Genomic DNA, 23,502 nt, shown 5'->3' on the forward strand with positions numbered 1-23,502 from the left:
AGGTAGAGTAGAGGAGAGTAATGTTATAATCCATATTATGGCTTGTCCCAGCACTGAAAGTGACGTCACGAGGTTCTCGAACGCCTCACTACTATAATCTAAGAGTCTACCGTAAATTAACTCCTCAATAGATAATAAAATCCAAACCAAAACTCAATGCAGAGTGGGGGAGCACTTTTGTATTGTCCCTGTGTGTAGTAATACTGGGAGTAGTGAAATTTAAGTAGTGTGAGAATCCTCCGGTTAGCTGCAATGGTGGGGGTTAGGAGCGAGCACTTTCTAGACCAGGACTATATGAAGGAGAGGGGTTTGGGTCAGGAGCATTAGTGCCGGACAAATAAGCTGAAGTCCGAGGCTTTTTTCCTCCGTTTTTATTTTTCCTCTGATCAGCTGGGATGTACAGATCACCCGACTGAGGGTAACGTTACTATTAGAGCAGCAGCTGTGAGCCGCACGGAACGAGTTAGCTAACTAGCTTACTAGATGAAGCTACCCAGTAAGCTTTCTAACTTCTAAACTGAACGGTTTATCAACCAAACAGCGCCTGGGTGTTTCAATATCCACTTAAATCATGTACGTTTCATTCAGTCTTAATGAACTCTGGACTTTACATGTTAAATAGCTAAATGTATATAAACTAGCTGGTTAACTGGATGGCAGTAGGTTACCTGCTGTTGACGGGCTGCAGGGTTTCTGCACGGCTCCACGTAGAGAGAGAATAAACACTCCCAAAACGTCTCTCTCTCAGAAAAGCATCTGAAAAGTTCTGCTCAGGTTTCTGCAGGAAAGATCTCTGAGTAAATGCTCCATGTTAGCCTAGTTTAGCTTCGTCTTCATCCATAATCTCCACAAACAACAAGCTCTTTTCCTCTAGCTTTATACCTGTTATCTTAAACCAACCAACCTCGTGACGTCACTAGTGCTGCATGGGCAACATGGCGGAGCCCTAGCTCAAACGTAACAAACATAAATATATTATAATTTAGTGTGTAAACATTTTATATTAAAAATTCCCCTCCAAATAAATTCCATTATATTTAATCCCTTAGGAAACTTGTACAAACTGAAAGGTTTCATGTCGTCTTTAAGAAAAAAATGAAGGTCAATCAATCTAAAACATTTCAAGAAATGTGAAAGTATCCTCAAGTGCAGTCACTGCAAAGACCATCAAAAATGTTATGATGAAACTGGCTCTCATCAGGATCGCGCCAGGACATAAAGTGCAAGATTTCCCTTTGTTGCACAGGATAAGCCATTGAGCCATCAACTCTGCAATACTGCATAGGTTGATTTAGGGCGTGTCAGCGTGTCTTTGCTATGGTAACACTGGAAAAGTACACCTTGCACAGCTTAAAACATGCAAATGGTATGTGCTAATTCTCTTTATTAATCATGGGTGTGTTTAGGGTGCAACATGAAATAAACCAATGAGCGTGTCACTTGACGTTTCCTTTAAGAGCCAGTTGCGCTCTGACTTTGGCGGATTAGTATTTTAACAGAAAACAGACCTGTTTGTTCACACTATAAAGGTGTGCAAGCAGCTCATTTATGGGAACAGCAATGTTATTGTATGTTGTATTCTGTTTATTGTTGTTGTTGCAAAGTTGGGTTTGTGCACTGCTCTGTTTCTATGTGTGTGTGTGTGTAACGAGTGAAGGTGAGTGCAAGGAGCACCTGCGTAGATAACATAGGAATGGACGTCTAATGGGTGACTGTTGTCAGGGTTGAAATCAGTCAGTGGAGCACCTGTGTTTTTCGCCAACAAGATAGCAATACGCCAGAAATTTACATTAACATTTACATTACATTACATTTGGCAAACGCTTTTGTCCAAAGCCACATATAATAGTGAAGTACAAAAGTAATAGAAGTCAAAGGTAAAAACATCTTTAGATAGGGCCTAAAGGAGATCAAAAGGAAACAATGGGAAACAGAAGGGAAAGAAGGAAATAAGGTTAGAAGTAGTTAGTTTGTTCTAAACTCATTTCCTTCTTTCCTGAACACTAATTTTCTTCTTACCTGAACACACCTCACTTCCAGACCACCACACCCACTAATGTAGATATATTCATAAACTCTGAGGCTATTGAAACAGCACAAAGATGTGAAAGAAGTAAAAATAGACTGCTGACAGGGTGTAAGATAGCAATGAGCATCACAACATGCTTTGCTCAGGATGTACGATAACGCCCAAACATATTTTGCGAGGGGGGGGTACATCATTGGACTTTTTTTTTGACAAATTGCTCTCCATCTATACTGTCTGTCAGCCTGCTACCATCCACCCTTACAACTTAGCAATATGTGCGGGACATCCTGCAGCCATATGTGTTGCTACCCCTCATGGCAGGGCTTCTAACTGGCATTTTTCAGCAGGATAACGCTCACCCACACACAGCAAGTGTTTTCCAGAGAGTTCTCCACCATATTGGAACACTTTGTTGGCCTTCAACACCAATCAAGCATTAATGGGACCAGCTGAGACTGTGCAAGCTTTGTAAACTATGACTCTGCAGGATCTATAGGCACAGCTGCAACATCTTTGCATCATCTGCCATCTGTATGACCATGTTGCAGGTTCACTGGATGTCTTCTTTCTTCCCTACAAGACCTGTCTGATATTTGTGAGATGTTTTGACCCAGTCTTCTATTCTGTCTCTAATCTTCCAGCAAACTATCCCTCAGTCAAAGCTCATCCCAATTCATTTTCGGCTCTGAAAAGTGCAGTTTCAAAAAGATCTCTGGAAGAGTTTCAAAGCAATTTAAAACTCAAATGAAGCCTTCAGATAACCTGAGATTGTTAGATCATCAACTGCCCCAAACCTCAAGCATTTGCAGATTTTCATATAACTTATTTCTAGCTCAGGCAAAATGCTGTGAATCTGCAATTTCAGAGGTTTTTAATCTGTGTCTTGTTTCTCATTTCCAGAAGAATAAAAAAAACCCATAGCATCGGAGCAGGACGTCAGAGAACAATGCAGAGTTATTAACTGTTTTCCCATCTGTGAAGTTTTCCCATTCTGTCCGCAAAAAAGTCCAGCTGAATTTAAGAGGAATGCATGTCTCACACTCTTTTAAATTCCCTACAATATTGTCTGAAACCTTCTTAAGAGTCTTTCCACAGGCATTTGTTTCATTTATGGGCGACTGACAGAGTTCTTCTGAAGCATTATCTCTTTGAGGAGTTCCGACACGATCTGCTTAAAAAGCCATCCTGAATCCTTTAGAGGTTTCACCTCGTTTTTCTCCACGGATTCAATCTGGCATTTCACTATTCTCAGGCCAATTCCACAAGTCGTGTTTTATAGTCAGACCTAAGTCTCGTCAGCTCACACAGGCGCTTCAGTTGATGATGATGTCTGAAAGGCAGTGGATAAAGCTTCTGAGACTGGGACTGATAGACTTCTACCTATTAGATCAGATGTGCCTTTTGGCGATCAACCAGGTCCAATCAGATAAAACTCTAACACACTGCCCATTTAAAATGCAATATAGGGGTGTGAAAAAGTGTTTTCCCTTTCATGATTTCTTATCTTTTTGCTTGTTTGTTACTCTTAAATATTTCAGATCATCAAACAGGACAACACAAGTTAACACAAAATGCAGTTTTTAAATGAAGGTTTTCATTATTAAAGGTCACATTCCATAGTTTTTAAATTGATCTTAAAATGTCTAGTTGTGGTCTTTAGAGTAAATAAATGCCATATGAGCCTTTTTTTGAGAAAAAAAAGGGCTCTGGTGTTTCTATTTAGGCCTATTTAGGCCTGTTTTAGGCTCATGAATTGGCTCATTGGCTAACAGCACTGCAGCTACCTGCCTCCCCCCAATCGCCCCCCAACCACAGTCAATTTTACAGCTCTAAAACTCAAAAGACATAATCACAAACCCCCATCACCTCCTTACTTCTAATATAGAGAATCATTGAGAGGGTGAAAGAGACAGGTGAGAGATAGAGAAAGAGTGAAAGCGACAGGTTAGAGATGAACCCCTTTTCTTTTACTAGCTACTGCAGACAATGAAGGTTGAGAAACTGTTTCATATGCAGCATGCATGTACAACTCAGAGAGACCTATAATATTTTTATAGTATTTCACAAAGAACAAGAAAAAGTAGATTTTAGCGGAAGGAGACATTTAAGGGAGAAAAACATCAAAACCTACATGGCCCTGTGTGAAAAAGTGCTTGCCCAATATAATGAATAACTGGTTGGTCCACCCTTAGCAGCAACAACTGCAATCAAGCTAAACTGCAATAAAACTGAATACGAACATCATACCTACAGTAAAACATGGTGGTGGTAGTGTGATGTTCTGGGGCTGTTTTGTTGCTTCAGGACCTGGAAGACACGCTGTGATAAATGGAATCATGAATTCCAATGCCTACCAAAAACTCCTGAAAGAAAACTGCTCAGGTGTTTCTATTTAGCCCTGTTTTAGATCACTGAATTACTGGTCTCTGAAGAAAGACAGGTTTTAGGTTTTAGTTCATGAATATGTCCGTTTATCACAGCAAGTCTTCCAGGTCTTGAAGCAACAAAACAGGCCCAGACCATCACACGCTGGTGTGTTTTTGGATCATTGTCCTGCTGCAAAACCCAAGTTCCTTATTAGCTTAAGGTCACAAACAGATGGCGGGATATTCTCCTTCAGGATTTTTGGTAGACAGTGGAATTTAGGGTTCAATATATCACAGCAAGTCCTGAAGCAGCAGAACAGCCCCAGACCACCACACTACCACCACCATCTTTTACTGTAGGTATGTTGATATTTTTCTAAAATGCGGTGTTACATTTACGGTAGATGTAATGAGACACACACCTCCTAAACATTTAAACTTCTGTCTGGTCAGTCCACAGAATATTTTCCTAAAAGTCTTGAGGTTCATAAAGATGGTTTCTGGCTAACTTAAGACAAGCCTTATTTATTTATTTATTTTTTTTTGCCTTGGCACTCTGCCATGCAGGCCATTTTTGCCCAGTCTCTTTCTTATGGTGGAGTCATGAACCTGCAGTTCTTTGGCTGTTCTTGTGTGGTCTTTTGTGAACCCTTTTTTCTCCTTTAATAATAAAATTCTTCATTGAAAATCTGCATGTTGTGTTTACTTGTGTTGTCAAATATATATTTAATTTGTTTAATGATTTGAAACATTTAAGAGTGACAAACATCATTCGCAACAAAAACATGACAGTTCTGCTGCTCTACAGCTCAATGCTGGGAGGCTTTATATCCCTCTAGCCAGCCAATGCCTGGCATTAGACACGGTGTCAACAGGATCATGTTTATCTGCTCCAGAGAGGAAGTGTGCATTTGCACATGTGTGTCAGCAATGGGTAAAACTTAAGTTAGCAGAATGCCTTTATTTGAAGAAGTGAACTGGTGCAATGCAATCAGATTCTCACAGTTATGCTCTAGTAGAAAGCTAGTAGAAACAATCCATGATGTGTGCCAATAATGTTGTTCATATAGTGTATCCTGATTTATAGTTAGGATAGTTAGGATACATGCGGTTGGTATCGGTATCAGTACTCAGCATCAGCTGAGAGAGAGAGAACATTTACATACATGAGAAAAGAGGGAAATGGTGATGTACAGTGTGTGTGTGTGTGTGTCATGGAGAGCAGTAACTGGACTGGCTTTACAGTGTGATAAGATTACAATGCCCTGTAAGTACGCCAATCATACACACACACACACACACACTGTGTCTGAAACACCACACACCATCAGTGAAACCCCCTTAACACTGTTTCATTTAATTACAGTCAAGAGACAGAAAGACAGACAGAAAGAGTAAAACAGAGACAGATACACCGATGAAAAGAGAAAGTGAGAGAGACAGGTGAGAGAGAGACGGGTAAGAGATGAAGAGAAAGAGAGACAGGTGAGAGAGAGAGAGAGTGGGAGAGACAGGTGACAGATGAAGAGAGAGGGAGAGAGACGGGTAAGAGATGGAGAGAGAGAGAGACAGGTGAGAGAGGGAGTGGGAGAGACAGGTGAGAGATGGAGAGAGAGTAAGAGAGACAGCGAAGATATGGAGAGAGTTAGAGAGACAGGTGAGAGATGAGAGACAGTGAAAGAGACAGATAAGAGATTAAAAGAGATAGAGTGAGAGAGACAGGTAAGAGATTGAGAGTGTGAGAGAGACAGGTTAGAGATGGAGAGAGTTAGAGAGACATGTGAGACATTGAGAGGGTAAAAAAGACAGGTGAGAGATAGAGAGAGAGTGAAAGAGACAGGTTAGAGATGAAGAAAGATTAAGAGAGACAGGTGACAGATAGACAGAGATGGAGAACAAGTGAAAGAAGTACGAGATGGAGAGAGAGTGAGAGAGACAGGTGAGAGATGGTGAGAGAGAGTAAGAGAGACAGTGAAGATATGGAGAGAGTTAGAGAGACAGGTGAGAGATGGAGAGAGAGTAAGAGAGTCAGGTAAGAGATGAGAGACAGTGAAAGAGACAGATAAGAGATTAAAAGAGATAGAGTGAGAGAGACAGGTAAGAGATTGAGAGTGTGAGAGAGACAGGTTAGAGATGGAGAGAGTTAGAGAGACATGTGAGACATTGAGAGGGTAAAAAAGACAGGTGAGAGATAGAGAGAGAGTGAAAGAGACAGGTTAGAGATGAAGAAAGATTAAGAGAGACAGGTGACAGATAGACAGACATGGAGAACAAGTGAAAGAAGTACGAGATGGAGAGAGAGTGAGAGAGACAGGTGAGAGATAGACAGAGATGGAGAGCAAGTGAAAGAAGTACGAGATGGAGAGAGAGAGTGAGAGAGACAGGTGAGAGATTAAGAGTGTGAGAGAGACAGGTTAGAGATGGAGAGAGTTAGAGAGACATGTGAGACATTGAGAGGGTGAAAAAGACAGGTGAGAGATAGAGAGTAGGGTTGTCACGATACCAAAATTTTGACTTCGATACCGATACCAACTGTAGTATCACGATTCTCGATACCAAAACGATACTTGGAAGAAAAAAAAAAACAATAAAAATATCTGAACATAAAATGTTTATTTTTGACTGAACTGGATTGAACACTGAACAATCGGTGCAAACGTTTTTATTCTAAAATGAAACATTTGAACAAAAAACAAGTTTCGTTATTATAACCTTAACTATAACATAATTATCTACTTCCACTTCCTAAAAACTAAAACTAAAACCAGAGGTAATGGTAGCCTGACTATGTGAACCTGACGGGCGGGCAGAAGTTAAGTTCTGAATAAGGAAAATAAAGAGACAGAAGAACATTACAATGTTATGTTCATTTTAACACTCACTGCTCCGTTTTATTAATCAACCGTTTACCGTTTTTAATAAGCCCATGTTCAGTGTAACGATCAAGCAGGCTACGTGCCTGACCACAGATTTGCGATGGAAACGCGAAAACGTGAACATCTTGAGTTCATGTTTCACAGCCAATGGGATAATGGAGAAATAGAGAAAACCACGGGTCCAAAACAAAACTCCTGCACACTCCTCTCCGTGTTAACGTGATTTACTAGCAGTCGCTAGTAAATCTTAGTAAAGCTACAGACAGAGTGTATCTTGACTAACTCCACTAACCTGTCGACTTCTCAGCTCTTTGTATAGATCAGGGTGCTTGTCTGCTAAATGAATGAGCGAAATATGATCAGAATTATGTTAAATAACACTGTAACATAGAAGCATAGAACTATTATTTAATTAAAATGATTTTTAAGAACAGCTAAACACAGTGCTGCAGGTCAAACGCGGAGGCGTTCACGTGCGAGAGAGAGAGACAGAGAGAGACACAGCGAGAGTGAGAGAGAGATTTGCGTGTTCTGATGTGAGCTACTCACAGGTAAAGGTTCTCTTTGATCTCCTCGTGCTCATATTCTAGTCCCACACATAAGTCTGCAGCTCCCTCAGTGTTTTCTGTCGTATTTTGCGGCTAGCGCGAGCGCTTACAACTAACACCGCGGACCGCGAGGTGCCGCCGCGCTTGTGCCGAATCCGCTACTGAATCCGACTCCCGCTTCGCGGACAGAATCGGCACAACACCCCCCGCTGTACAACTGCGGGAGTGAAAACAGCGCTAATAAATAAAGTAGTTTAGTTTCACTTTCAGTTTTCGTTATTTTATTTAAAAATATAAATATAAATAAAAAACAGATGCCTACATCTCAGACTATTTTCCCACACTTCACTCCTCGCGCCCGTTTTGTCCACAAGTCGCGGACGAGAGACATCTGTTATTTTAGCCGTCGCCATTCTACACTCGCTGCTGCACTGCTGGCTTGCGCGTGAATCGATTCATTTGTTCAGAACACTAAGTTTATCTGAATCCTGCCACACCGACTGCTGCGGTGTGAATCAGTTTTCTTATGAACTGAATCAAATCGCGCCTACTAATTTGACTCATTTGAAGCTAGTGACTGGGCTATATACAGTATCGAAAGCATCGGACGCTAAAGAACCGAATCGTTTGTGATGACGTAGTATCGAAAAAGAATCGAACCTTCGGTACACCGTGCAACTCTAATAGAGAGAGTGAAAGAGACAGGTTAGAGATGAAGAAAGAGCAAGAGAGACAGGTGAGAGATGGAGAGCAAGTGAAAGAAGTAAGAGATGGAGAGAGAGTGAGAGAGACAGGTGAGAGATAGAGTGAGAGAGACAGGTGAGAGATAGATAGAGATGGAGAGCAAGTGAAAAAGTAGTAAGAGATGGAGAGAGAGTGAGAGATACAGGTTAGAGATGGAGAGAGTGAGAGAGACAGGTGAGAGATAGAGTGAGATAGACAGGTGAGAGAGAGAGATTAGAGATGGAGAGAATTAGAGAGATAGATGAGAAATGGAGAGAAAGTGAGAGAGAGAGAGAGAGAGAGAGAGAGAGAGAGAGAGAGAGAGAGAGAGAGAGAGACTGAAATTGAAAACTGAAATTCAATATAATTGCTTCATTAGTGTTACTGTTCCCCTGCTTAACTGCATTGGTTGTGTGCAATACAGCACTCTGTGTGTGTGTGTGTGTGTGTGTGTGTTTCAATCTCTGGAGCATTGCCTCCTGCTGACACAGCTTTTATCTCAGGCTGTTCAGACCTTCCATCAGCCTGTGTTTCCAGCAATCAGATCATGTCCAGAATTCACTGGACTGTCGGTGTAAACACACCAAGGACACACTGCAAACACCAATTAACCACTAACTACACCAGGTGTACAAGGGTCAAATAAGACGTCGTCTGAGGGAGGAATCTGTACCTACTGTCCAATTCAAGTTAGCAGATGAGGGAGATACATGTACTTTTAAATAATGAGTTTTGTGTTTCAATCGCAGCTAATCATCTTGTCTGAATACAAAGCTTCTAACAGTAAAAAACAAAAGGGTGAAAAGTAGTCTCATAAATTTCTCAGTTAGACGTATAGATATTAGGGTTTAAAAATAAGCTTTTTACTCTTTAAGTAAAAAAAAAGTAATGTAAGGGGAATGAATGTTAATATTGATACATTTGAAATGCACTATGCTGCGTGTTTCTGCTGCATACATTCCCATTGAAAATGAATGTAATTTAGTAGAATGTAAATATATTAAAGAAGCATAAATGGACGTTTGGGTCTTGTTTTTTTTTTCTCTCTGCACGGATCATCTTCATACTAGACTACATACGTCTGCTATGTTCTCTGCTAGGTGTGATGGATCTTGTATGAACCAATAGGGTGTTGGGATGATATATATCTCTGAGACAAAATAAGAGACCACTTAAAAATTTAGATTTTCTTTGATTTTACCAAGTTGAAAACCTCTGGAATATAATCAAGAGGAAGACGGGTGATCACAAGCCATCAAACCAAGCTGAACTGCTTGAATTATTGTACCAGGAGTGGCATACAGTTATCCAAAAGCAGTGTGTAAGACTGGTGGAGGAGAACATGTTAAGATGCATGAAAACTGTGATCACAAACTGTGAAACAGTGAACCAGTGTTATTCCACCAAATACTGATTTCTGGACTTTTAAAACTTAATGAATATGAACGTGTTTTCTTCTAAAAGAAAAAGCTCTAAATGACAATATTTTTATTTGGAATAAATGTTGTCTGTAGTTTATAGAGTGTTAATTTTACTCAAACTTGTACCTATAAATAGCAAATTTGATTCAGAAACTGAAGTGGTCACTTATTTTTTTCCAGAGTTGTATATATATTTACATAGATCATTATGTTTTGTTTAATAGTGCAACCATTTTCAATGGATGGTTTCTTGAAGAACAGTTAAAATTACCTCAAGGGCTACAGACCCTGTCCTGTCTGTGAGAAAGTGTATACAGTTACTGTTATGTCCAATAAAAAAACATCTATATCCTCATCTCCCAAATTTACAGGAGAGAGATAACACCTTCTTAACTTTAAATGGAAATCAATGTAAAAATAGTTCATTTTAGGTAATTTATAGGGAATTTCTATTGGTCCATCCATCAAGAAATGTTGAGACGGTGTAAAGCACAGTTCGTGTGTTCAAATTATGTAGCAAAGTAAAAATCAAACAAAACAAAAAATGGAAATGCTTGTTTTTCATTGGACAGTCATAGGTGCATCTTCAGATTTACAGTTAAGTGTAAAAAGTAAAGTGAACTGACCTCAGCAGGTGGAGCAGATCTCCAGCCCTCTTCACTCATTCAGTCCATCAGAGCAGCGCAGGAAGTTTCCTCCCCCTGCAGTCTGAGATCAGCTGCTTTATCTAGTCCATTTCACATAAACATCCCACAGAGTCTCGCGGAAACACCATAACCACCGTCAAAACAGATAAAAGTGCTACAGGTCTGAGAGCGCGCGCCAGAAACACTGAAACAGGCTTCACTTTATACTGAGAGAACAGGAAAAGAGAGGGGAGCGCGCAACTCCCCGGCACGCGCAGCTGCAACTGTTCAGCGGAGCGCGAGAGGAGCTTCCAGCGCCCCGTGCGCGCGCTCGCTCTCCTTCTATCACTCGCGCGCGCTCTCTCTCTCTCTCTAATACTTAAGCTGAACTTGCCGGTACTGAAGCTGAAACCAGTCCCATTCGTGTTTATACAAGCCCCGCCCCCCTGCGCTAGACTGGGTAGTAAAGACTCAGGATGAGTCCGTCAATCAGCAATACTACCAGCCAATCCTGACACAGGAGGTGGTATACTAGTAGCCAATCACAGAGCAGCAGGCGAGGCACTACTAACACAATTTTATACAGCACTACTACATTTAATTTTAATGTATTATTTTTCAATTTCTTACTAGTTAAAATAAATTTAATTAATTATTTTAAGTAAAGTAAAACCCTATTTATTTTGAACCTGTGAAAAAGTATCTGTGTGTTTACAGTCATCGTATCAGTTTTAAATAAAGGAAACTGTCCTCTAGCAGCATCAAGTGGTTTTCTCCTGAAGAAGTTCAGAAAAAGCCACATGCTTATGTAGCTAGCCAACAGCCAATCAAAAAACAGCACTGCTGCATCCAGATAAAAAAAAAAAAATAATAATAAAATAAAAACTCCCTCAAAGCTGGAGGACGAAGAAAAAATGAGAGGAACCAAGGCTCAAGTGTACCTTATATTATCACATGTACTATTACATGCACTAAAGGCTAATATATAAAAGGGGGACCCATCCTCCTCTGGTTAGACAACAAATAAATTAATTAAAAAAAAAGTCATTATACATCCACACAGGTCTAATATATTTAGATGAATAGCTACACCAGCACAGGAAGCAGTTAGAAGAACACTTCCACAGAAGATGACACAGGAGATGTGGGGCTCTAAATGGTCCAGCGAGCTAAGCCTTGCCACTATGTTCGGAAGATTGCTGGTTTGAATCTGGGTGGGTATATGGCGTTCTTTCCCCTCGTCACTTCTTGGGTGATGTTGCTCAGAACAAGGCATCTGTGAGCTGATGTATGAGAACTGAGTTGCTGCGCTTTCCTCTGAATGCGCTGTGATGCTACTCGGCAACAGTTCACCAGCTTGCCCATTCTGATTGCTCAGACTTAAAGAGAGGGCGGAGCTTTGCTAGAGCCTTTTGTGATTGGCCAGAGTTCTGCTGATGTCAGCCTGGCCCACCTTTAAACCTGTCTATTAGACATATATCCAGAGGAGGGTGATATTAGTGTAATATAGCCGAGATTTATTTACCCTTTGGGAAGATATTCATAAGAAATACTTTATACATTTACACAGAGGAATCGGGATTAACTCATTTAGAAAAAAAGAATCCTAAAGAACAATTGAAGGAACTCCTTTTCATCTGGATCAGGAAACCCTTTTAAAGCAGTTTGTTTAACTATAAACATATATCAATTTATGCATTCATCAGGTAACATATAAAACTGTTGCCTTTATTAAAAATGCATAAAAAACCCCACTTACCCTCTGTTTGATTTCCTATACACTTTTGATGGATGATTCCTCGGAAAGCCCTTTTTTGTAAAAAAAAAAACGAAAAAAAAAACCTGGAAGAACCTTGTTGAAGTGCAAAAACTTGTCTAACAACCTAATTGAAAACCATCAACCATCAACCCTGGAGCAACCATGGAGCAATCACCTAGCAACCATCAGGAACTGCTTAGGAACATTAAGACAACCATATCCAACTTTATACGGAGCCCTATTTATATGGGACAGTTCGATGTTGATTGATCATGAAGTTGTACCTCAGGTGATAGCTTGGGACTGCCTACACCTGTATAAGTTGTGGGTGTTATCTTGTGAGTGAGGTTGAATACTGGCCAGCATGCTCATGGCAAGACAAAGTAAAGTGAATTATGGAAGTTATGAGTGATGTCTGCTGATAGTGGGTGCCAGATGGATGGTGGGATATACTGGATATGTCTTAGAAAGTATTACCACTTGAAGTGGACAGCACAGTGGGTGGCAATTACCATGACCTGCAGCATCTGGCACCCATTGTCCACAAGGACAGACAAGCAACTCCCGTTCAGGAGAGCCCACATGCATATCCTACATTAAGAAAGAGAACCATGGGTCTAAAGAAGTTCTAAGAAGTTCAAAAACACCACTTAATTAACCCCCAGAGAGATCAGCTTATTTTGTGATACCCTCAGGACACGTCCCGAATTAAAACGGGCCACATCGGTGAGAAAAGGGGAGAAAGATTAATGTCTATAACTCATCAGGAACATTAAGTAAGAGTGACGTGGTCAAACATAGACTCTGTGCTCAGCCGTAGAGCAGGCTAATCCTTCAGCAGCGCTGCAACGTTTACACAAATATCCACTTCCCCTGCGGCGGGGTGATGTTTGCGCACTGGGAGACGAATAGCGCTACAGATAAGGGTTCTGCGGAGACAATGGGCTGGTTTTAGCGAGGTGTCATGCTCCTGCCAGGATTCATTACGGCTCCCGGGATGAGATTAAAACACAGCGCCATCCTGTTTCTCATCGCTCTGTTCACACATCTCTCGCTTTCGCCCTGCTCCTAATGAGATGATAACTGCATGAAATAGAAATAGAAATAAATGGGAAGAAAGAAGCTGGTGTGCACACGTGGATATGTGTTTGCGGACATGTGTTTGACTCTTTGGATGGGGGTTGGCAAACATCCCCAGAATGAGGGCAATCTGTTCTTGCAAGGAGACGTCATGGTGCGTTTAGCACCATACTGAAGTTATCTATTGTTTTATTTGCGTTTAGCACCATACTGAAGGTACCCTACTAATTTCATCCCTTAATTAAAAACTTTGCAGTACAGTATATCTGAGAATGACTGGGAACATCTTATTTGCTGATAACCTATTGCAAACTACCTCAGTAGAGCTTGGGATTTATACCTTAGTGTGGAAGCTAAGAAGTGGCAAGCCTCTTATTAGGCTTTAAACTTTAGAATAAAGATGCATTGTTGTTTTTTTTTTGTTTTATCTCTTCCCAACAGCTGGTATCTCAAAACGCATGATCTGATTTCCTCGGGTTGCTGTTTACCAAACAAAAAGTATGCAGACTTCAAGAGCAAAGAGATGCAGGCTTTATTGCAGTGAGATAGTAACGGTCTTGCCAATGGTTGCAAACTCCCTCGTCTCCTCGGACCAGGAACATTTATGTATTCTTGTGTTGCATTGTACGGACATACAGGGCACAAGTCTTTGTGATGTATCAAGAGCCACGGTATCCAGGGTAATGTCAGCACACCACCAAGAAGGACCAACCACATCCAAAAGGATTAACTGTGGACTCTGTAAGAGGAAGCAGTCTGAAAGGGATGTTTGGGTGCAAACCCGGATTGTACCCAAAAAACCTAAAACCACGGCTGCCCAAATCAAGGCAGAGATTAATGTGCACCTCAACTCTCCTGTTTCCATCAGAACCGTCCGTCAAGACCAAAAATGATTGTGGTCTAAAACCAGGTGTTTCAGTTTCATTGTCCAACCCCTGTACATGGTCACTTGCATGCACAAAGCTATTTGTACACTTAAATTCACCTCTACATTAGGACAGACCCCTTTTGTTTTTTTCCTCATAAGGACTGACCACATTGTTTCTCCACAGATAGATCACCTAGGTCATAGGTCAGCTTATTTCTACTCGCTGGGCCTTCTCTGCAGCTATGTGATGTCCTAAGTGTGACAGCTGTACCTCATACACCAAGAATTCTCTTTCTCTAAAAGGTCTTCATATGCTAGTATATTTCTCATGCATGCTTAAACTCCAACAGCATCATATTTGAAAATAAGTTCATAGTTGTTAAAAGCCCATTGTATCCAAACAATTCTAATATTTAGGTGCAAGTCAGTAATTGTGAAAAAGAAATCCAGATTTAAGAATATAAATTGCCAATATTGTCATCATTAAGGAAAACACTTGTATCTTAATTGTTGTTGTGTCACATTGGCCAGACACACAACAGACACACGCAGATACCACAAAACACACAGTTTATTAATTAAGGGGCTAGGCTTACAGGAGTAGTAAGGGGCAGGGTCAGTAAGAATATAACAGTAAATATAAACAGTATAACAGAGACTAGTCAGGCAAAACATGGTCATACATGGTAAATACCCTCTTACCCTCTTAACACCTCTAACACACTTAATTCCTATTACTTTTGTACTTCATTATTGTAATTATATTACTCCAGACGGTTATGAGTACACTGAGTTTTGGATCTGAAACCTGTTTTAGAAAAATTAAATATAATGAAAATAGTGGACAAATACATTCATAACTTTGTGTTTGTGTTTTCAGGCCCGTCAACACTTATACTCAAGAAATGTTAGTAAAACAGCAAAGTCTGCAGTGCTAAACACAAGTTTCCTTGATTACAGCAGCTTAGCTTTACTCTCTACTGTTAGAAAAGTTGGACTGTTATTTTGGAGCTTCAGCTAAAATGGAAAAACGTCTGTGGGTTTTTAAATCATCAAAACGTTTAGGTTAATTAAACATCAGGTCAATTAATTACAAGATATTTCTGTTTATTTAGTTGCCCTTGCATCAGATTTATTTACACACACACACACACACACAATCATTCGTCTGTATTATGTATTACCCTACAGTGCTGTCAAGGTTTCTGTGTACTTTTGTTTTTTCTTTTTCTCGCTATGTCTGCTGCTTAGCCCCTTTTCCTCGTAATTGAACAACACCAAAGACTCTCCCTTCTCTCTCTTTCACACACACACACACACACACACAGACCCCAGGGAAACCTCAGTTACTGAGCCTTGTATCTCTTTCCTCTCCTCCCTCTCCATTCTAATGAACAGACACCTCGGCTACCCTGTGTGCTGGAATCTTTCTGCGTGTTTGTGCTGGATGGGATCTATGCGCCGAGACCTTGTTAAAGCAGCGCAGTGAGAATACTTTGCCAGTAAGGTCTTAGCAAGCAACAATTTACACGTAATTCGTCAGTTAGGCGCGGGCTGTGAGAAGCCACCCAATAGCGCTTTAAGATTTTTTAAAACATATTCTTTATCATTTATATAATTTTTTTCCCATTTTCTCCCAAATTAGCAAGGCCAATTGGGACCACCCATTCAGCTGTTAGTCAGCTGTATATTGCCTATCACTAGTGAAGCCACAACACAAGGAGGGTAAAGTGACTAGCACATGCCTCCTCTGATACATGTAAAGTCAGCCACCGTCTCTTTCTGGACTGCTGCTTATGCAGCACTGCTGAGTAGCATCACAGTGCACTCAGAGGAAAGTGCAGCGTCTCGGTTCTACGGTGGCCCAGAAAGGCACATGAAACGCAAATACTTTAAGAAAACACACTAAATATAAAGATGACAACGCAACTACAGGGGTTGGACAATGAAACTGAAACATCTGTCTTTTTAGCGTGGGAGGTTTCATGGCTAAATTGGAGCAGCCTGGTGGCCAATCTTCATTAACTGCACATTGCACCAGTAAGAGTAGAGTGTGAAGGTTCAATTAGCAGGGTAAGAGCACAGTTTTGCTCAATATACTGCAATGCACACAACATTATGGGTGACATGCCAGAGTTCAAAAGAGGACAAATTGTTGGTGAATGTCTTGCTGGCGCATCTGTGACCAAGACAGCAAGTCTTTGTGATGTAACAAGAGCCACGGTATCCAGGGTAATGTCAGCACACCACCAAGAAGAACTAACCACATCCAACAGGATTAACTGTGGACGCTGTAAGAGGAAGCTGTCTGAAAGGGATGTTCGGGTGCTAACCCGGATTGTATCCAAAAAACATAAAACCACGGCTGCCCAAATCACAGCAGAATTCAATGCGCACCTCAACTCTCCTGTTTCCACCAGACCTGTCCGTCAGGACAATAAATTATTGTAGTCTAAAAACAGGTGTTTCAGTTTCATTGTCCAACCCCTGTACATTAAGAAAACGCAGCAAACAACTCCGCAAAGAACTCAACTACATTAAGAAATGTAGATAAGAAAACGCAGCATTTCAGAAAAGCAAATACATTTGCCACACCGAAATGCTCCCGGCCTCTAGAGGGCACTGTTTAGCTGTTGACATGAACAAACTTCTGTCCTCCACTCACCTGTCTAGGCTCAGCCAGCACAGCAAAGCAAGCTTCTGTCATGGGCTTTTGGTAGTTTTTTAGTAGGTGTCCTCTTTTTGTTTCTTGCGTTTTCTTAATGTAGTTGCATTGTCATCTTTTTGTTTGCTTTGTAAATGTTGTTGCAATGTGCCTTTCTAGGCCACTGTACGTTTGCGATACATCAGCTCACAGACGCCTTGTGATGATCAACATCACCCTTTAGAGGGCCGAGGGAAAAGAGTGTCATCTTCCCACCCAGAGAGAGCAAGGACGATTGTGCTTTCTCAGGGGTTCGACCGCTGATGGCAAGCTGCATGACCGGGAATTAAACCAGCAATCTCCCGATCATATTGGCAGTGCTTTAGACTGCTGGACCACTCGGTGCCCCAGAACAGATGTTTATTAGAGCAATGCCACTCTACCCTTAACAGCAGCACTCTTCAGTTCAAAGGTGTGTTGTTTGACTGGGATTCATGTTTGAGTACTAATGAAAAAGAGGCCTAAGGCTGGGCCCTGTGGGACGCCACTATGATGACAAATTTTATAAAGTGCTCCTCAAGTTCAAGACTGAAGATTCATAAGTTTTAAGCAAAAAAAAAACATAAAGGCTTTTTTTTACCCAAAACACTGAGAGGAATTTGAATATAAATTGGAATTCCATTTTTACACGGTGAAATCCAAGCAGGAGAGTTTCCAACTGAGAAATTGGAACACATTATCCTCGAACTGCAGCTTTTAGTGGAATGATTCTCCGTGGCCTCTTTTCTCTTTTCTCTCTGCAGAGCTAACATGTTTCTAAAGCTGCACTGCACTGTTCAGCACCGGATCTGACTTGTCAAACAAGTGATGGTGTCCTTTTCTATTTGCTGTGTTGCTGTTAAATCAGGATGAGGAAGCGCATGGCAACTTAATAAGTATACAACAGTTTCTGTCAACCAGATGTGTCAAGTCTTATATTCCTGTTCTGATTTCATAGTTATTTTAAAAGAGTTAGCACGTTAGCATGCTAGCTTGTGAAACCGTGCACATTAATTTAATGTAAAATGGAAAACTTCAACTGGCACATCCCACCTGGCACATTACCAACCCTAAACATCGGAATGTATTTGAAATAATACTAATGTTGGAAAAGAAATGTACATTTTTTTTATATTAAATGGTAGAGAAAAGTTAAACACAATACTTATAAATCAACATTGAAATGTTAAGTTTACTTAACATACTGTCTGTTAGCAACACCCAGAGGTACCTCATGCCTCCATCAGAGAACCCTACAGAGTGTGTATCATCAGTCTTTAATAGGATCTCTTTGATTGCTGGAGAAGCACAACCCAAAAAATCCACTTAATGGCAGAAATTCAATTTGTTAAGAATGTACACCAGCCCAGCAGTAATCAGATGCTAAACTGACAACTATGCAAAGAACTATTTATTTGGTGGCTTTCTTACAGTAAACAATCCCAAGTATCGAACCCTTAACCCTTTATTAACAACTTGGTGACTTAACTTAAAAACCACCACTGCTAAGACAGCCGGGGTCAGAGCGAAGTATGTTTTTTTTTTATTTCACAACTGTATTCTCAAAGTAATTACAGCTTTTATCAAAATTTTATATTTTGACAATAAAGTCAAAATATTATGGCTTTATTACTTTATCAAAATATTTTAACTTTATTCTCAAACTTTTTATAACAATATTCTCAAAGTATTATGACTTTATTCTTGAAATATAATTTTTTTATGTTCTTCAAATAATGTGATTTTATTTTTATATTATATATTAGTATTTCATTATTATACTTTATATACTATTACGACTTATTACGACTTGAAATATTATGACTATTCTCAAAAAATTGTGACTTTATTAACAAAATAATCACAACTTTATTCTCGAAATATTATGACTTTATTTTGGAAATATTATGACTTTATTCCGGAAAAGTTATGATTTTATTTTTTTAATATTATGACTATTTTTTAAATATAATGACTATTTTTTTTATATTACGACTGTATTTTCTAAACAACAATTTTTTTTTATAATAAATATAATGACTTAATTCTCAAAATGTTATGACTTTATTTTGGAAATATTATGACTTTATATTTATTTTTATTTTTTAAATATTAAGACTTTTTTCTTGAAATGATTACAACTTTATTGTCAACTTATCATGACTTAAAATATGACTTTATTTCTGAAATATTTAGAACTTTATTCTGGAAATATTATGACTTTATTCTCAAAATAACTGTATAGACTGTATTTTTGAAATATAACAAGTTTATTCTCAAAATATTATTTATGTAGGAAAAACATGCCTTTTTATGACTTTTTTACATATTATGACTATTTTTTAAATATAACAACTTTTTTCTTGAAATAATTATAACTTTATTCTCAAAATATTATGACTTATTTTCAAAATATATAAGGTCTCCAGTTGCAAAATTGAACAGTTAATAATGACCCTTAAATGTGGTGTAGAATAGAACAGAATAGAATAGAATAGAATAGAACAGAAAGAGGCAGTATTAGCTGTTGACTGGATTGGGTTGGTGTTACGCTGAGCTTTAAAGGAGGGGAATGAAGAGCAGAAGAGCAGAGGTCAAAAGATGGAGAGAATCTGTTTAATAATGTAGAGAGAGAGAGATCTGCCCCCAGCAGTGACCAGTCTGAGTTTAAGGAGGGTCAGAAGTCCAGCAGCTGAAGACATGGGTGGAGAAGTGCTGAGGAGAGGCACTGAATCCTAATGCATGAGGAATAATTGATATGCGGGAATGGCGGGGCTTTACTTGAACCAACTACATGACTGTGACAGTTACGACAGTCACAGCAGGATATATATATATGTCTAGTTGTATTGCAGGGTCAGGTTACCGTTACTAGAAAACCGTTACTGGACACAGTTATTACTGGATATAATGTCACAGATGCTTCCTGTGTGATAACATAGAATTTTGTCTTGTCCTTCTATTTCTGCCTGGGATCATTCTATTTTATGGTGTCTATTTATTTACAGCAAGGTAACTGACCCTGCAGTTATACAGAGGTTATATAGTTTTATCTATATAGAAAAATATTGCCAGTACAATAGGATGCCCAATCACTACAAGGGCTGTTCCACCGAATAGATGGCATTTCTGTCCCCAGGTAATTACATGTATAAATGTGCACAAAAAATAACTTTAAATACTTCTTTTTTTTATTAAGCATAGTATCTTGTATACTGACCTAATTGCAAAAGTAAGATATGTAATTTAAGAAAATATAAATATAAAAAACAATGAGAGTGAGCGTGTCCCCACTCTATCTATAAACTTCAACATGAAATATAATTATTAAAATCCTTCAAAGAAGTATTTTTGGCATTGTTGTGTGACTCCAAATCCCATCTATGCTTTATATATATATATATATATATATATATATATATATATATATATATATATATATATATATATATATTTTTTTTTTTTTGTTCATAATAAATCCATAATTCTTAAGGTAAAAGACACATTTTACTTGTGTCTCTGTGTTTCACTCAGTCCTGTTACAGTAACACTTTACCACCTCTGAAACACCTGGAACAACAGGAAGTGACATCAGTTGGTTCTTTTAAAGATCATTGGAAGACCAAAATTAAGTTCCCTCATTAGTTTTTCTGTATATCTGATCTTTTCGTAACTGAGATGACTGAGGAGGTCAATCTCAACACTCATTCCTGTCACCTTAATTAATTCTTAGATATTATTTGTTTAATTTTAAGATAAACATTTTGGGAAAACCACTAAAATGAAGCTATTTTTCATGTTTTTGCTAATTCTATGCTAAAAACTCAGTAATGTTGCTTTAATTCCTGTTACTTAAACATAAAAAGTAACAGGAGTTAGTTCCAGTAACAGGAATGAGTGCCATTAACAGGAGTGATTTTTTTTTTGTCTTAAATATCAATTATTTGAACATGCAGTCAACCATTTCTTTAAAATATAGCCTTTCTTGAGAGAAAATCAAAGGAATTAGTGGACTTGCTTTTAAACATGCTTTTCAAATGTCACATGAGTTTTGTAAACATCTTTGGCTTATAAACCTTGTAAAAAATTAAGTAAAGGTGTCTGAGTTTGAATAGTTAAATACATGTGTTATTAGATTCAGAGTTGAAAAAAGATTTAAAAAATAAGTTTTTGCAAGCTGTGATTTCTGCCATAGAGGGTCTTTCTAAGTCTGTAAAAATCCCCTGACCACAATACTGTGTTCACTGCTGCACTGTGGAACTGCTGTGGGTATCAGAGATTAGATAAATGTATTTCTCTGCCCAGTTCCTCTGCTAGTAGATAATACCTGCTATAATAAAGCACCTGGAACATTCCCCATCTCCTCCACTTCACACCTGCCTGAGCTCTGCTGCTGAGACCAGCTGTGCACACAAAACACACAATGCTACATCCTCACAGTGTGAGACTGAAAATACACACACCCCCACACACACACTGCCAAGAAGGAGTAGAAGCCAGTGTCAGGGTTCAGTAAATATTATGTCATTGCTGTATCACCTTTATTACTGTATCCAGGTTTTACAGTGGAAAATAAATATACAGCACTGCTGACCACTGCAGAGTTTTCATTTATCTACTCATTTGGTTTGATATGATTTATAATTAATTCATAAATGCTGTCCTTCAGTAAGCTGTGCACTGTTTTATACTAGTTTTTTTGTTTTAACTTTAAAATTATTTAAGTTCTGTTTGTAGCTGCTTTAGTTGAATAGTTCATGTTTTATATGAAGTTATTTACTTATATATTTTCTAATTCTTTACTCTGTATTAAGTTGTAGTTTTATACAGTACCAGTACACAACTCTTCACATTCAATGTTTTTATTTATTTTCCTACATAACCTAAACCTAGTAAATAAATAGTGAAGTGATTCAGACTATGAATGAACACATAAGGAATCATGTTAGTAACTTAAAAGTGTTAAACATACCATAATACTAATTCTGATGAACTTATCCTGTGCAATAAAACAGGGAATACAGGAAACTGACAAAACGATAGAACCAGGAAGTAACCAAAACAATAGAACCAGGAAGTAGTCAAAACAATAGGATCAGGAAGTAGCCAAAACAATACAATCAGGAAGTAGTCAAAACAATAGGATCAGGAAGTAGCCAAAACAATAGGACCAGGAAGTAGCCCAAACAATAGGATCAGGAAGTAGCCAAAACATTAGGACCAGAACGTACCAGGAACAGAAAGCAAGAAACTCAAGTAATTAACTCTTGATATATTTAGCACAGCTGTTAACTGAAAGCCATGAGGTGACTTTACCTCATGAAACTTACTGAGAAAGTGATGTGCAAAGCTGTCATCTAAGGGGGTAAATTGAAGAATGTAAAATATAAAACATATTCTGGCTTGTTTTACACGTTTTATTTACTAAATAATTCCTTATGTTTTTCTTCATAGTTTAATGACTTAGTATTAATCTACAATGCAGAAAATTAGTGCTTGTTTTGTCGGCGTCTGGTTGTGGGTTTGTGAAATGCATACAAACTGCCCCTCCCAAGCTAATGGTGTTAAATGATCTGCACGACTAATCAGTAATCTCACTCGTTTCACTGTTAGCACCTCATATTGCCTTAATAATGAAGGCGTGTTGGGAAGTGTTTGTCAGATCCAAAGCAATTCTCCTCACATAATCAGGAGCTAATTCTGTCCCACCTGATTTTGAAGAGCACAGCGCTTTCTAAATTGCCATTGTCAGGCAGACTGTAGGGGAGGGGGGGTTCTATAGGGGCACGTGAGAGAGACCATGATGGAATACAAATGACCAGAGTTAGAAACCTTGACCTGTCCATTAAACATTCCTTTATGTTTTTTTTTTGTGGTCAAAAAATGCATGCAGTTCAGTTATCACTGTACATTTAATTTTTTTTTTTAAATCCAGAAAAGAGTGTTTCTATATATTTTTCAGACTATAAAGCACACCAGATTATAAGGTGCATTAAGCGGCACTACTTAGGATGCATACTTGAAGTGAACAAGTGTGTTGCCATGTTTTGCTTGTAATTCGATGGGAGGGGCCTAAGTAAAACTTTAATTCTTTAAAAAAATATTATTTTAAAGTCAAACAAGAGCTGGATATTAATCTACAGAGATTTGTCACCTGAAAACTGTTTATTTGGGTAAGTAAAGCATTTCTGTTTATTTACAGTAAGCTTAGAATTTCTGTTTTTTTTTTTTTCCAAGAGTGAGTACTAGCCGCAGTTAGCAACTGCGTTTAGCAGCGCTAGCCAGCCTCGGTTAGCATGGCTTAGCTAGCCCCAGTTAGCAGCATTTAGACAGCCCCAGTTAGCGGTGCTAGTCAGCCCCGGTTAACGGCACTTAGCCAGCCCCGGTTAGCAGCACTTAGCCAGCCTTGGTTAGCATGGCTTAGCTAGCCCCGTTTAGCAGTATATAGTGTGGGCCCTAAATTGGTGATCAATATATGCTATATTACCTTTATAATAATATATTTGGATAAAAAGTCAGAGTT

The 23,502-nt window shown here is 38.9% G+C and overlaps 1 protein-coding gene across 1 annotated transcript in view; it reads right to left on the reverse strand.

The window, feature by feature from the left end:
* htr1d (5-hydroxytryptamine (serotonin) receptor 1D, G protein-coupled) overlaps positions 1 to 10,942 on the reverse strand; it is a 73,104-nt gene extending 62,162 nt beyond the window's left edge. The window contains exon 1 of the mRNA XM_007244597.4: positions 10,590 to 10,942. The gene's annotated coding sequence lies outside the window, so the exon portion shown is untranslated. The remainder of the gene's footprint in view (positions 1 to 10,589) is intronic.
* Positions 10,943 to 23,502: the final 12,560 nt, after the last annotated feature.

Source organism: Astyanax mexicanus, chromosome 14 (assembly GCF_023375975.1).
Source record: "Astyanax mexicanus isolate ESR-SI-001 chromosome 14, AstMex3_surface, whole genome shotgun sequence".
NCBI lineage: Eukaryota > Metazoa > Chordata > Actinopteri > Characiformes > Acestrorhamphidae > Astyanax > Astyanax mexicanus.